Consider the following 15,392-nt stretch of genomic DNA (forward strand, 5'->3'; position numbering starts at 1 on the left):
CCCTCTACTTCTCATGGCCTAGCACATCAAACAAACAGTCTGTGGCAGGGCAAAATTAAACAACCACCCCAAAATTTAAGAAATACAAAAACAACTGTGCGCTGTTTCCTGTGCCGCGGGCTTACTCGGGTTCCCCCATTGGCCCCTGGAGTACTCAGCACCCTTGTCTCCAGACAGAAGGGGGCCCTGCCCTGGGCTTGGGCTTTAGACAGCTATTTATCTCAAGTACTAAACAGAAATTTGTTGTTGTTGTTGTTTTTCTCTTCGGTCTCTTATGAGTTTCATTTTGTTTTTGTTTTTTTCTTTAATTTTGGAAAGTGGCTGGGTAAATAAGAATTATACCAGAGACAGGGCAGTAGGGAAGGTGTGTGTGGATATGGAGACCACAGCTTCCGCCCTGGGGTACCAGAGCTCCCTGACTCCCAGGGGCACCAAGGCCCAAGTTTACAAATGCCTGCATGTTTTCAATCACAAGGGTTAAGTGGGAGAGAAGTTCTAGAAAATTATGCTGGATGGAGACTCCACCCATCCAGGCTCCCTGGGAAGCAGCTGGGTCCCAGAGGCTCCGGCCCAGCTGCCACCTGCTCCCTCGGCTCCCAGGGCTGCTGGGAGGATGAGGGCACCTTCAGACTTTGGGACCTGAGGGGCAGGCTCCCAAGGCCATGGATGGGAATGGGGACCGGGCCCCAGATACAGCTGGATTTAAACCTTTTAAATATTTAGACATATGGTATATACCTTTTAAATATTTAAATATGTCTTTTAAATATTTCATTATACCTTTTAAAAATTTAGCCAGCTGGTCTTCTATAGTTTTGCCCCAGGCTCTGCTCTGCAACAGCAAGGCGTGGCCTGGGGCCCATTATTACTATTACTATTATTATTATTCTTACTTTATAGGCCAGGCAGAGAAAGTTTCAGGATCTTGCTCAAGGACACATGGCCAGTAAATGTTAAGAGGATGGACAAAAACCCACACCTTCGGCCTCCATAGCCCAGGCTTGTGACCTCCATCAGGATAGTCAGGAGGTAACATCTAAAATGAAGTCCAAAGTTAGCACTGTGAGGTATTATTCAGAAACCAGAGAGTCAATTAACAGAAGATCAAAAAGGTGAAATTAACCGTCCACAGGGCTGAGGACTGGAAGACTTTGTTGGTATTCCTCTAAAGCTGTGTCCGTGTTTTCACAAAAAATTGAAACTGTTAGAAATCGTGAGGTTATGATCTTAATTTCACATCTCCTCCCTCAATAGAAACAACTTAAAAAAAAATCACTCTGCTCCTCAAAGCATTTCTCAAAAAAAAAAAAAAATTTGCATAAAATCTACTCATGGCTTTACCTAATGCAAATGCAAATCTGTCACAATTAGAAAGCAGTTCACTAATTGTAACCCTTAGGGCATGACTGCATTTAGTGTGGTCTTAAAAGCTGTTTACAGTGAAATATGGCATATTCCATTACTTGTCGGAAAAAAGTGTTACATAACTGAAAACCCAGAAATAGTCATTTTTTTATTGCAAAATTAGGTTTCATGAATATTCAGGAAGAATTTTTAAATGTATTTTTCTTTTTTTAGGTCTCTCTTCTCCCAACCTCAGTGCATTGAGAAGACCCTTCCCCAGTGAGAATTTAAAAAAAAAAAAAAAGAAGGAAGGAAGGAAGGAAGGAAAGAAAGGTGCGGGGGAGGGCTCAGCCTCCAACTACTTTTGGATCACGTATTCTAGAAAACCACACAGCTCATAAAAAAGTATTTGTTTAATTCGGAAGCAGTTGAACCTTTCTGTCAAAACTACCAAACCTAAGAGCACATGTAATGAAATGTTAATGACAATCCCCCCTTACACCGGGGTGAGTATCAAAGAGAAATTCCAACCCGGAGAATTTTTTTTTGTGTGTTTCTGTTCGAGCCCTGGGGAGGGAGAAACAGAGAGAAAAAAGAAAAAGGCTTACAACCTAAGACTTGACCCCAGAACAAAACCATGGCCCTTTGAAGAATGCAGTCGTGTAGCCTTTTATGTCTCTAGCTAACCAGGCCGCCCGATTTAAAATGTGAGGTCACACGGGGCTCCGGTCTCATCTCCCAGCTTGTTCTCTTGCTGGTTTACCTCCGTTCGCTCCATTCCTGAGCCTCATCTGACTTTCAACCCGTCAAAGCCTCCTGAAGCCTCCTCGAAATGAGCAATCCCGACCTGCTTCAACCTGTTCAGTTGTTTTGATCTTTCTAACATTTATCGACATCGCCCATCATTGTTTTATTTATATAACACCTTTAAAGAGGGACCGGAAATGGTTTGTAGTAAGAGGTACATAAGGACCAAAAATTCTGCAGAGGAAGAAAGGCATCCCCTTGACACCAGTGTCTGAAAGGCGTGTGCTGCAACCTTCCTTTCTCAGTTTCCACCCCAGACACCAGGGACGGCTCCACGGGACCCCAGCACACAGGCCGGATAAAAACTGCTGCATTTCCACTCAAGGGGAGGTGCCTGCAACAGGCCAATACACAGAGGCGCAAAGCAGAGCAGAGCCTACCAGTGTGGGGGAAGGTGGGAAGGAAAGTTATCATTTAACCGGTACAGAGTTTTTGTTGGGGGTGATAAAAAAGTTTTGCAGACAGTGATGTATTTAATGCCACTGGGCTGTATACTTACGGATGGTTAGAAGAAAACCCATGATGTTACACAGATGTTACCCACAATTACCAAAAACAAAAAACAAAAAGAAAAAACTGCACTGACCAGAGAGGAACGGGGAGGACAAGTAATGATGGATTTTAAAATGAAGATTTTAGAGGGGCGTCTAGTTGGCTCAGTTGGTTAAGCGTCTGACTCTTGATCTCAGCTCAGGTCCTCATCCCAAGGTCCTAAGTTCAAGCCCCACATTGGGCTCCACGCTGGGCACAGAGACTACGAAAGAAAGAAAGATAGAAAAACAGACAGACAGAAAGAAAGAAAATGAAGATTTTGGAAATGCATTCCAATGTCCAGTACCCTTTTTGTGACCATCTTCAGGGAAATAGCCTGATAAATATCAGCAAAGGACTCGTAACCCTTAGCAAACAGCAGTCTGAGGGGCACAGGGCCCTGATTTCGAGCATTCATCCATTTCTGTGTTTAGGTACTCCCACCACGATAGGTTTCAGATTACTAATACGTCGCTGATGTGCCTAAGAGGAGGTACATGCAGTGGGCGAGCGAGCCAGTGAGGGGCAGCTCCAACACACAGCCACATCCCTGTTCCCCAAAGGAAGGAAGGAAGATTCTGGAGTAAAATGGTTAAATAACATTTAAACTGGTTTCCTTACCACAAGGTTTCCCTAAATCTTCATCCCCACCATCTTTTGAGATTTTTTTTTTAAAGATTTATTAGAGAGAGAGAACACTCGAGGGAGCACAAACAGGTGGAGGAACAGATTGAGAGGGAGAAGCAGACTCCCTGCTGAGCAGGGAACCCAATGTGGGACTGAATCCCAGGACCAGGACAGTGGGATCAAGACCCAAGCCAAAGGCAGACATTTAACAGACTGAGCTATCCAGGCACCCTCATTAATAAACATTTTTGAATCAGAAAGAGGTATTGGAGTATGAAACGTTTACCAAATCTATTTGACTCTCTTTTTCTTCTAAGAGCAACTCAGAGGTACCCCATTACCCCATGTCTTTTGGGAAACATGGCTGTAAAGAAGTGAGTCTACTCGTTGGCAGCCCGCAAGCAGACACCATTCCACAAAGCACAGATGGCAGGGTGTCCAGAAGATGCCTACTGCTCTGCAGAGTGCCACCGATACCAGGTGTGACCAGGGCACCCTAGCAGACAATCCATGTGGGGAAAGCCAATTTGGATCGAACTTACAGAACAATTTATACAGAATAGCCCAAAACGAGCCTCTGCTCACCGGCCCTATGCCACAGGGTTTGAGGGAAGAAAGGGAAAGTTTGGGTAGATGCCTTTGGTCTTTCCCGTGGAATGGAATATCAACTTCTCTCCAGGACCCAGAACACATCTCTTATGATTCCAATTACCCCCAAGGCCTTAATATAGGTTAACTTCTAAAATACTCCAGGTAGGGTGCAGTATGAATCTAGATAAAGCTGCCAAGATACCTACAGAAAACTGATAAACCAGCTCAGTTCACAGAATGCCAAGGAGTGCCTAAACACAGAGGAAGACCAAGTCTAATGGAAATGAAGCTGGTAAAAGGAGGATCAGAACTGCAGAAAAGGCAAATGATTAATTAATTCCTTAGGGAAGGATAAGGAGGTCAATAATCTTAAAGCCTCGCAAATTAACACCCAGAAAAAGCCACGGTTTATTGGATTTGATTAGTAAGAATATTATTTTCACTTATTATTTCAACCCCTCCTAAACAGAGGAAAGGCCTTCTGTGATGAAAATCACATATTTATGCTTCCTGGCAAAAGTGCTGAGAATGACAAGGCCATTACTGCCCATTGATGGGCAGTAAGAACGAGACAGAAGCAATCTGCCACAAAGGGACCGGCAAGACGCAGGGGGGCCACAGAGCCACTCCTCCTCGAGTCTAGAATCAGAGGAGGGGATCCCTGGGTGGCTCAGCGGTTTAGTGCCGCCTTCGGCCCAGAGCGCGATCCTGGGGTCCCCAGATCGAGTCCCACGTCGGGCTCCCAGCATGGAGCCTACTTTGCCCTCTGCCTGTGTCTCTGCCTCTCTCTCTCTCTCTGTCTCTCATGAATAAATAAAATCTTAAAAAAAAAATAGAATCAGAGGAAATGGTTGTCCCACCTCGCAACCAAAGACAGTCCACACAGGACAAGGAAAAAGCCACAGTGACCCTGGTGAACATGTTGGGAGCTTTTCTGAAGGATCAGGCTACTCTGGAACCACTCAGCTATAAGTAAAAACAAGCCTACCAAGGCACCACGCAATCACTACTCTCTCGGTTACACACACAAGAAGCATGAGAGAGAGGGGGAATATTTAGAGAGAAAGAGAAGATTAAGGCCAACCATTTCATGGGTAAGCCAGGTCTTCGGGCAATTCTAACAGATCGAGTAATAAGCACTTAGGTCCAGAAACGTATACAGCTTCCCAATTAGCTCATTTCTAAGAACGAAGGGTTATCCGTACTCTATGATAGAAAAAGATTCATTGAGGTCTGAAGTAACGCAAAGAAACTTCCAATTATTCTTTTTTTTTTAACCTTTGAAGTACAGATCAGAAAGTGCTGATCTGATAAGCTGGATTAGCCAACCTGCTGTCTTTATTGACAAGCATTCCTTAAGACTTTCTGTCCACGGGGGCGCCTGGGTGGCTCAGTCGGGTGAGCATCTGACTCCTGGTTTCATTTTTTTTTTTTTTATGTGACTCCTGGTTTCAGATCAGGTCATGATCTCATGGTCTTGAGATCGGGCCACATGTCGTCAGGCTCCACACTAGGCACGGAGCCTGCTTAAGATTCTCTCTCTCCCTCTCCCAACGTTCCACCCCTATCTTCCTCCCTCCCTTCTGCTGACTGGATGCTGCTGAAACTACAGGTTGAGAACCCCACCAACTCATCCACCAGCCAGAGAACCTGGAGTTCTTTCATGCCATTGTTACAGTAATGGCATCTCACTGCCTACAGCTCAATCACCTCCTGCTCCAGGGAGGTTCTAGCCAATGTAACGTCTCAGATTCAAAAATCTCCATGTAAACACTGCCACTCCATTAGAAGCACCTCTTAACTGAAATGCTAAGGTAGCATCTTTGAAAAAAAGCTCTATTTAGCCAAAGGGCTGCCTTTTATTTACTCAAAATAAAAATAATACTTTTCTTTCATCCCTAGATTTTGAAACCATTTTTATTGTAAGAGTAGTATATGCTCTTCGTCAATCCTCTAAAACCCAAAAATAGAAGCAAAAGTCTTTAGGAAGCCCACTAGTCAGAGGTAAGCTCTGATAACATTTGAGATATACAGAATTCTAAATGCATACATACGCATAAATATAAATACACATATACATTTTTAACATAATAGGCTTTGTCACATTCAACAATATCTTTCCGTGTCTATGCATGTTTCCATCATGCCGGACATATGTTCATGTTAATTCAGTGCATACATTTGTTCAAGAATACCCTTTTAAATTTAGATTTTGATATTTTCCAAAAAGATTTTGCCAAGGCAAGGAACCACGAGAGAGACCTTTCTTGGAGAATTCTTGCAAAAATAAGAACACTTCAAAAAATAACCTTTAAGATATACAGTGTTGAGTTTCACCCATTTGCTTTAAAATTCTGAAGATGTATTTTTAACTCATGTGGTAAAATGAAAGATGAAGGAAACAGACATTAAAGTCATTTACTCTCACTCTTAAATCATAACCCTTATGTTTAGCTTCTGTCGTTCTATCCATCGAGAGATGACAAATTCTTGACTTCACAGTAAACTAGGCTTCTCTGTGGATAAGCATTTATTCATAAATGTGCAATATATTTATCTGTATTTATCCATATCTGATATCTCAGTACGCTTTCACTTCCACTTTCCGAAGGGATCTTAGCCTGAAGGGAAGCCTTATCAAAATAAGCTACTTCCCCCAGTTCAAGGAGAGGATGAATCCAGAAGCTCACCAAGCTTCAAGAGAAAAGGCAAACACTGGTTGAGGATGCGAAAGAAATTCATATGAGTCAGCAATTTTAAAAAAAGAACTGGTCAGAAAGACATATTAAGGTAGCTAGTCAACTCTCTAAGGTACCCTGAGTCAAACTTTTAAGTCAAATTCCTATTTTAAGTCAAGAGGCTTCTTACATATGCAAAACCACAGACCAAAACCCAAGTATAAGAAAACTTTTTAACCCCATTTATAAAGCACAACCCATTTATCTGCTGATTTTTAAATGTTCCTAAGTACAAGGGTCCCAGGTCCCAGGACACCTGAATGGCTCAGCAGTTGAGCTTCTGCCACAGTCCCCAGATCGGGCTCCCTGCATGGAGCCTGCTTCTCCCTCTGCCTCAGTCTCTGCCTCTGTGTGTCTCTCATGAATAAATAAATTAAATCTTTAAAAAACAAAAGGGTGGGGGGAGTCCCAGGTCCCTCTAAAAAAGAAGGAGCAATCTGCCTAAGAGATCCAAGGGATGAGGAAGAGGAAGAGAGGCAGGGAAAGGGGAGGGGAGGCGGCTGAGGAGGGGTAAGGGAAAGGGAGGAGGTGGGAGGAGGGACAGGGAGAGGAATAGGGTGTGGGTACAGAGAGACATACACAATTAAAATAGTGGCTGGTGATGATACAGGTCATACTTGAAATGCAATTAATATTATACTTTTTGTTACATTTTTCTATTTCTCAAAAAAGAGAGGAGGAGAGAGAGAAAAGAATTCTTTTACCAGACCAATTGAGGCTGATGAGAATTTTAGCAAGCAGATAACAGATACCATTAAAAGTTTAAAAAAAAAGAAATACCTAGAAGTCGTTAAACAGGTAATAACCACCCTTCCAGGGAAGAAATGGGGCCCTGGGCACACTAACTGCCCTATGGGTAGAAGAAAAGCAAATGTTTGGATAAGCCCAGGTTATAACAGTTAAAGTACTGACAAGAGTACTTAATTTTATTTAGGAGTTTATATTTCTTAAGCACCTGCTCTACGTCTGGAAAAAATGTCCTTTTAAATCGAACGTTCAAGTTAATGTGACTGCTATTCTCTTAATAACTGTATATTATAGAAAATGTAAAATATGTATGAAGAGCCAAAGTAAAAGTACTATGAAGAAAAAGTAAAATACATAACATATGGATATACGTTCCACGGCTCAAGAAAGACAATCCGATGGCTTTCAGGTAAAGCCTGAACAAGCACCCTTTATTTGTGCCAGCTACCTGGGAACAGGGAAGGAACTTCAGGGCTTCTCTACCTCTATCTAAATAACTTCAGATCTTTTAACTCTTGCATGTTACCTAAATGCGTGGGGAGAAAAAAGAAAATCAAGAAAAGAGAAAATATAGTCCATACTAGGCTGAAAGAGGGGCCAGGAGAGGCAAACATTCAGATACACTCTCACTTAAAAACAAAACAAAACAGGGCAGCCCGGGTGGCTCAGCGGTTTAGCGCCGCCTTTGGCCCAGGGCGTTGGGGACCCGGGATCAAGTCCCACATCAGGCTCCCTGCTTGGAGCCTGCTTCTCCCTCTGCCTGTGTCTCTGCCTCTCTCTCTGTGTCTCTCATGAATGAATAAATAAAACCTTTTAAAAATATATAAATAAATAAAACAAAACCAAAAAACCTCGAAATGAAAATATCAGATTTCATATTCACAAAATTAGAAAACACATGATATTGAGCCACAATAGGATATGTTCAAAACGGCCCTTTCATGTGGAATTAAGAGATTTAATATTTAGTTTTCCTTCGTACTTTGCTAAAATCACATACAAATTCCAAAACACTCAGTTTCCCACATTTTCCTCTATAAAGAAAACTATCTAAGGGGTGCCTGAGTGGCTCAGTCAGTTAAGCGCCTGACTCTCTTCTGCTCAGGTGGTGATCTCAGGATCATGAGATCAAGTCCCACGTGGGGCTCTGTGCTCAGAGCGGAGTCTACTCCGGAACCTTTTCCCCTGCCTCCCCACTCGCACACACATACACACACACACTCTCTCTCAAATTTTAAGTATTTAAAAAAAAAAAACTAAGAATTCCATCCTGAGTATGCCCTTATAAAATTAAACGTTCCATAAAGATTGTTTTATTTTTAGTTTTTTGTGTGTGTTTTATTATTCAAATGATTAAAGTCCTTTAAAATACATGGGTTTAAAAACAAACAAAAAACAAATAAAATAAAATACATGGGCTGCTTCTTCTTCTTTTTTTTTTTTACATGGGGTTTCTTAACCTAGACTAGAACATAATCCCAGAAAACCCTTACGGACTACATTCTGCTCCTTCAATGTTCTGATTTCCTCCTTGATGTTCTGATTTCCCAGAATATAGGACATCCCCAGCAAGACAACTACAATAGCAGAGCAGGGAAATAATTTTTGAAAGCAAAGCGCTAACCTAACAGAAACTTCTGTGGAGGGCTCCTTTCATTTCAAAGCCCCTGCTCAAAGGAAAATCAATGTGCATGTGATTTGACTCCTCTTGGCTCCCCCCCCCCGGGGGGGGGGTTGCAGGGTGAAGCAGCTTTCAAAAGCTGGCCACCTCAGTCACTTCCTCAGGAAGTGGGATTGACCACAGCTCACCCCCAGCTCAGCATGGTCTCCGGCATTCAGAGAGGGTCTAGGATTTGGAAGACGACACGTTCACCACCTCTAGCAATACTGGCCTGTCTCATATGACCCAGACGCTCCTGCACACTCACACGTGGGGGGCTTCTGCTTTGCTCTGTGGCTCTCCTGGGGGCCCAGGTGGACGGTGACAAGTCCCTCCCTGCTTGCTGCAGCTGATCAGACCCTTTCTCTATCTCCCCTCTTCTCCCACCAGTCCATCTCAGCGACCCAAGAGGCACAGGACACAGGGTGCTGGATCCAGCACCCTGTGACGAAACCTGTACCAAACATACCCAAATTCAGCACCTCCAGTCAATTCACATGACCACTGTTTTTCTTTTGCTTGCTCAAGAGTCAAAAATAGAATTGCGCTGACTTGCCCAGAGCGCTGAGGTTCTTGAGCAGTGGAATATCTACTTACTGAACATACAAAGCTTCCAAAAATACCTGTCTCAGGTTTTTCTTTAGAAAGCAGAATGTAAATTTAAAGGGCAGGGCTGCCCTCAGGTTAGCATTTCAAAGCAATGGCTCTGGCTTGAAAAACTCCAGCACAGAAGTAAGAGTGTGCTGAGTACCAAACCACTGCTGGGACCTGAACAGTGAGCTCAGTTCTCAGGCCGCACAACCCAGGCTGCCGGGCTAGCCAAACCTGCCTATAGAAACGTCCTCCCCAGGGCTGTCCTTCATTTCACCTCCAGGAATCCCTCTGGAAACCAGGTAATCCACCTGACGTCACTGCAGATATCTAGTGTATGACAATAAAAAGGTGCTTGGGGCAAGGGCTTGCCCAGACAGACACCCACTGAGCTAGCGAATAATGAAAGAGAACCTTCAGCTAAGGAGATTACCATGGGATTCTCTCTCTCCCAGCAGCACGCCCACAGCCAATAAATCCTTAAAGTTCAGAAAGAAGGAAGAAAAAAAAAACTGCTCTTATCCTTTCTTTTTACCCCCCCAAAGGAAAAAAGGCCAAGGATCCTATTTCCTGTCTCTGGATGACATGTCATTGATCTTATGGCATAGGCGCAATGCTTTATTTTTTTTTTTTTAAGATTTTCATTTATTTATTCATGAGAGATGGGGGGGGGGGCAGAGACACAGGCAGAGGGAGAAGCAGGCTCCATTCAGGGAGCCCGACGTGGGACTCCATCCCGGGAATCCAGGATCACGCCCTGGGCTGGCTGCAGGCGGTGCTAAACCACTGAGCCACCCAGGCTGCGGGGGGGGGGGGGGGGGGGGGGTGGCATGTTTTAAACCAAAAAAAATATATCTCCCTAAATGGGAGGCATCAGTCTAAAAAATGTCTGGTGAAGCAAAACTCTGGAAAAAATGTAAATGTCCATCAGCAGGGAAATGATTAAATCAACTGCGGTACGTCCTCTTAACTGCGGTAAAATACATATAATGTGAAACTTACCATCTTAACCATTTTCAAGTACGTAGTTCAATAGCGTTAAGTACACTCACATTATTTATAATATATTCTTTATTATGGAAAATTATGCAGTCATTAAAGTCAGGTAGATGCGGAGCACCTGGGTGGCCCAGTCAGTTGAGCCTCTGACTCTCGGTTTCAGCCTCAGCTTATCTCACCAGTCCTGGGATCCAGCCCCAAGCTGGGCTCTGCGCTAAGTGGGGCATCCACTTGAAGACTCTCTCCCTCAACCCCTCCCTCACTTCGAAAAATATTTCGCTCTTGCTCTCTCTCTATAGTAAATAAATAAATCTTAAAAAAAAAAAAAAAGCAAGGTAGATGTATCATACGTACTGATGCAGAACAATCAAGATACACCATTTAGTAGGGGGGAAAAATCAGGTCATAAAACAGTATCTAAATTACATTAAAACTAAAAAAAAAGCATACTGCATTTTATTTTTCATACAGAAATGTATACATACATACAGAAATGTAAAATGAATAGATATGTCAAGTTCACAGAAAGGTGTAGGATGCACACCAAACACTCTGACACTCAAATCCAGAAAGAGCAGGGGATAGGAAGGCAGGGGGGAAATATTTTTCGAAGTTCATCCACCAGGCTAGGTGTGCATTTTCAAAATCTCATACCTACAGGGAAGTGGAAGCAAGTTTCTATTTCCTGTGAACTTTGGGATCAAGTTATCAATCTTGGTAAGTTCTGTGAAAGGTACTTTTGCTATAACCCCATTTCCCACTGGATTTATGTTCTTTTAACTAAAAGACCCTGGTGCTGGCGATTTACTAATTCATCAATGAGTTTACAGAAATACTGAAAGGGTCTAGGCTAAACCGGTCACCATCAATAAGCTTCAGGAAAGTTCATTACAGCCTCTGCTCAAATAGTTTCGTGAGAAAGCAAGGGAAAAAAATCGTAAATTTCTTCACTACTAGTTAGATGTAAAGCGCCTTTTTCTTTTTAATGAAACATGTTTGGTGAATTCCAGTATATCAAACTTGAGAAATCACCTGTCCATTTAAGCGCTAAAACAAAGGATTCCTCGTTCAAGAGAAAAACCCATAAAAGCTTTAGCATTCCTCTGGCATTTTTTAAATACCACATTTTTTAGCAGCATCTCAGCAAATTCTATCTTGAAGCAAAGTATAGATTTTCTAAATCAGAATTGATAGTTTGGGTATACAATGGAGAACTTCAAAGTAATTTCCCTTTGTCACCTGAATAAGCCTTCTCCGTTTTCACACATAAACCCTAAATCCTGCATGGAACCCTTTGTCCCTGAAATGCTACAATCAAACCAGCAAGTCTGTTTTCTGTGGTTTCTTACTCATCTTACCAGCAATTTTTTTCTCATCTTAAATACTAAATTTAAAATATTTGCAAATGTTTTTGAGGCCTCTAGCTCTAGACAATACGGAAGAGAAAACCAGTAGCTCCAGGTTATCATGCACTTCTCAGGGGATTTGTACAGTTTCAAGATGCTTGCTTGCTTCCCTTGGAGGTCTTTGGAATTCTTAACTACCCGAAGTTCTGAAGTATTGCTCTGGCTCTAAGGCTTGAAGTCCATGGTTCTCAAGTGGGGTGATTTCGCCCCTTCTCCTCCACTGCCAACACTGATCTCTAGCGAGGTCCTGAGACATTCTTGGTTATCACAATTTGGCAGGGGGTCAGGGGTGCGCGCTCAGTATCAGGGATGCTGCCAAACATCCTGCAAAGCACAGGGCAGCCCCACAACACAGCACTGTGAATCCCCAAATGTCTGTAGAGCTAAAATTGAAAAATCTGGCTCCAAATAAACAAGAGATTTTCCCTTCATGACCCTGTCCTGCTCCCACCAAGATCTAATCCTCTTAAAATCACCATAAACCTGCCTTCCTCCCATCCCCCAGGTCATCCACACCAGACTTCTAGGTGGGGATGGTGGCAGGTGACTGCTCTGGCTCAGCTCAGCTCACCCAGGCCCCCTTCCTCTCCACCAGCTGAGGAAGGGCGTGCACAAAAGGCTCTCTGCCTCCTTATCACAACTGCTCTCACGTTCCAGAGTGAGGCCCTCACTTGAGCATCAAACGACTCACCAGACACCAGTTTCACTTAAAACGTGTTTGGAATTATGAAAGGTACTACGCCATACAACTAAAAGAGCATCGCCCCGAAGTTATCACTCGCAGTAGGCCTACTGGCTGTTGACTTTACAAATAAACTCGCTCACAAATTCTCTTCCTGGAGTAGAGAGAAAGCAGAAAAACACAGTATGAATCACATCGTTTCACCAATCGTTATATTAAAAGGAAGAGATTGGAGGAAGCTCTTGCCCTAACTCCTCTCGAGGCCCTCCCATTTTTCACTAAGTTCATCAGTGACAACTGACAGCGGGAAGGATGTTCACCCAGGAATGTTCCGCCAGAAAGAAGGGATTACACAGCCCAGGAATGTGGGAAAAGCTGGGTTAAGCACATGTGTGCTTCACACAGACACACGCACACACAGCTTTCTTCCCTGAACTTTCAAGTGCTGCTGTGAACGCCCAGTGGGAAGAATCTTCACTCTGGGGACCCAAGCTGGGAGCATCACCCAGGAGTACTGGAGGCCATAAGCTTTTGAGCGAGCCATCATGGGGACACGTTGGAAACAAGGCGTAAGCAACTATTCTCCCTGGGAGATGGTAGGAGCAAAAGGGAACACGTTCTGGAGTGGAGTGTCGGGGAGATGCTTCCGGTCCATTTTCCCAGAACGACTTTTAACTCTGTGTTTCTGGGGATCCCTGGATGGCTCAGTGGTTTGGCGCCTGCCTTTGGCCCAGGGCGTGATCCTGGGGTCCCAGGATCGAGTCCCGTGTCGGGCTTCCAGCATGGAGCCTGCTTCTCCCTCTGCCTGTGTCTCTGCCTCTCTCTCTCTCTCTCTGTCTATCATAAATAAATAAATAAATAAATAAATAAATAAATAAATAAATAAATAAATAAATAAATAAATCTTAAAAAAAAAAAAAAAAACTCCGTGTTTCTCCAGGTAGCTCCACTCCGCAGGGAACCTCCGCATCAACCCCAAGACAACTCAAGAGCTAGCAAGGGAACACATCTCCAAATACGAAGGAAGAATAAAAAGGTAATTCTAAAGAGGCTCTGCCTTAACTTTAACACCACAGAAGTGATGATCAAAACCTTGTTCAGCTGGGTCTACAATTACTGCCAAAAGGAGGCTATCTGTGTTGTAGGATGCACAGGCACTCAAGGAGGTACACATAGATGTGGTCAAGGAAGAAAATTTAAGGCAAGGGAGCAAGGTATCTCTCAATGTTTACCTACTTTCAGTAGCCAGAGCCACATCAGTGTCGTGGAGTGAGCCAGAAATACCTCATGGATCTTGACAATAGGAGAAATACTGGTTGACCCAGAAGCAGCGGCTTTGAACCTCAAAGATATTTGAGCCTGCCACCGACTGGCTGTAGAAATGACACCTATAAACCACAGTATGCTGCAGTGGTTAAAAGCACAGGCTTTGGAGTAAGACAAATTAGAACAAGTCCTGGCTCTTCCCTTTACAAGTTACAAGATTCTGGGCAAGTTACTTAACCTCTTCAAGCTTCTGTTTTCTCATGTGTAAAATGGAAAAAATAAGATCCACTTCACAGTTACTGTGAAGGTTAAATAAAGAGTCTAGGGGAGCCTGGGTGGCTCAGTCGATTGAACGTCTGACTCTTGGTTTCGGCTCAGGCCACGATCTCAGGGTTGTGAGATCGAGTCCCATGTTGGGCTCTGTCCTCAGTGTGGAGTCTGCTCCTCTCCACTCTACTCACTCTCTCTCTCTAGAATAAATAAGTAAAATCTTAAAAAAAAAAAAAAAAATCCAGGTAGGTACTTATTCCTATCTGGAATATCTGGAATATGGTTAAGTACTAATTACTTTGAGTTATCATAACATCAAAACAAGGTCTGCGATAGTCTAGCATAGAGGAAGTCCTAGAAGAAATGAAGCCACAACTCCAGTGCTCTCAGATAGAGGATAATAAGATTGATGCCATTAGAATTCCCAACCACTACCTGCGATATTATGAGCATCCTTAAGTGCCTCTTGCAGATAGGCAGCCTCACAAGGTCTTGTGAGAAGCACAACAGGCGTAGAAAAAATGTTTCCTATCCTCCATGACCTGAATTAAGAGCACCGTGTAACCAAAGAGGTTAGAGGTACATGTGAAATTCCAGCGGAGGTCGACAATGTCCTAATGCTTTAGACGGAGGAACAGAAATGTTTTACAATTCTATGAATCATCTAAATCAAAACAATCAAAGCCTAATTATTACTACTCAAGTGCTAAACTATGTGTTTCATCTTTCCCAAAATTAACATTGGCCCGATAAACCAGATTTGCCTTTTGCCAAACAGATATTACCTATGAGGGGCCCCAAACGTGTGCACACGCATACGTGCACGCACGCACATACTCACACCCCTACCTAGGAGAGGCCTCAAATATACATCCATGTACCCATGGGACCCTAAACATTAGCCTTGAACAATTCCTCCAGCCATTTGCCCAAATTTCCTACCTCCAGCGTCTCAGTCTGATGCTTAACTCAGACAACGGCTGCTGCTATACATTTACGGAGCAAATGCTGAAAGCTAAACATCGTTTTTTGTGATTTTGAGTAAACAACAAACTGACAAAGATTCCAGCTCGTACACCTTAGCTACTATACTGAAGAGTGGTAAAGGGTGCAGAATTGGGGTCAGAAAGACC

General features: G+C 43.3%; 1 protein-coding gene across 14 annotated transcripts in view; it reads right to left on the reverse strand.

The window, feature by feature from the left end:
• LOC129514481 (zinc finger protein 532) overlaps window positions 1-15,392 on the reverse strand; it is a 107,536-nt gene that overhangs the window by 77,752 nt on the left and 14,392 nt on the right. The window contains exon 3 of one of the 14 annotated variants that reach the window (XM_055333063.1): window positions 2,738-2,905. The exons of the other annotated variants lie outside the window; for them this stretch is intronic. The gene's annotated coding sequence lies outside the window, so the exon portion shown is untranslated. The remainder of the gene's footprint in view (window positions 1-2,737; window positions 2,906-15,392) is intronic. 14 annotated transcript variants of the gene reach the window in all.

This window comes from Nyctereutes procyonoides, unplaced genomic scaffold, assembly GCF_905146905.1.
Source record: "Nyctereutes procyonoides isolate TBG_1078 unplaced genomic scaffold, NYPRO_anot_genome, whole genome shotgun sequence".
NCBI lineage: Eukaryota > Metazoa > Chordata > Mammalia > Carnivora > Canidae > Nyctereutes > Nyctereutes procyonoides.